Source organism: Pelophylax lessonae (genome assembly GCF_965119305.1).
Source record: "Pelophylax lessonae genome assembly, chromosome: 4".
Classification (NCBI taxonomy): domain Eukaryota; kingdom Metazoa; phylum Chordata; class Amphibia; order Anura; family Ranidae; genus Pelophylax; species Pelophylax lessonae.
The window spans coordinates 234,071,782-234,072,267 of NC_138771.1; positions in this window are offsets into that span (position 1 = coordinate 234,071,782).

The window sequence follows — 486 nt, forward strand, 5'->3', positions numbered from 1 at the left end:
GGGGGGGGGGGGATTTCATATAAAAAAATGTGAAAAATATTGTTATTTTTGCAAAATTGTTGCTCTTTTTTTGTTTATAGCGCATGATCAAAAAATCGCACAGGTGATCAAATACCACCAAAAGAAAGCTCTGTTTGTGGGGAAAAAAAGGATGTCGATTTCATTTGGGTACAACGCAATTGTCCGTTAAAATCACGCAGTGCCAAATCGCAAAATGGGCCCTGGTCCGGAAGGGGGTAAAATCTTCTGGGGCTTAAGTGGTTAAGGGGGCTGAAGTTGTTAAAATCGTGCGAGTTCAGCTGAACTTTCAGTCCGACTTCAGGGGCGATTAGACAGACATCTGTGCGGGTTCCTGCACAGACGTCCATGGAGATCGCCCCCCGAATTCGCCAAAAATAGTACAGAAACGACTTTTGGGAATCGGTACAGTTGGCGTCAGACAGATTACGACGCGTCAAATCAGACCAATGTGAAGGTGGGTTTATT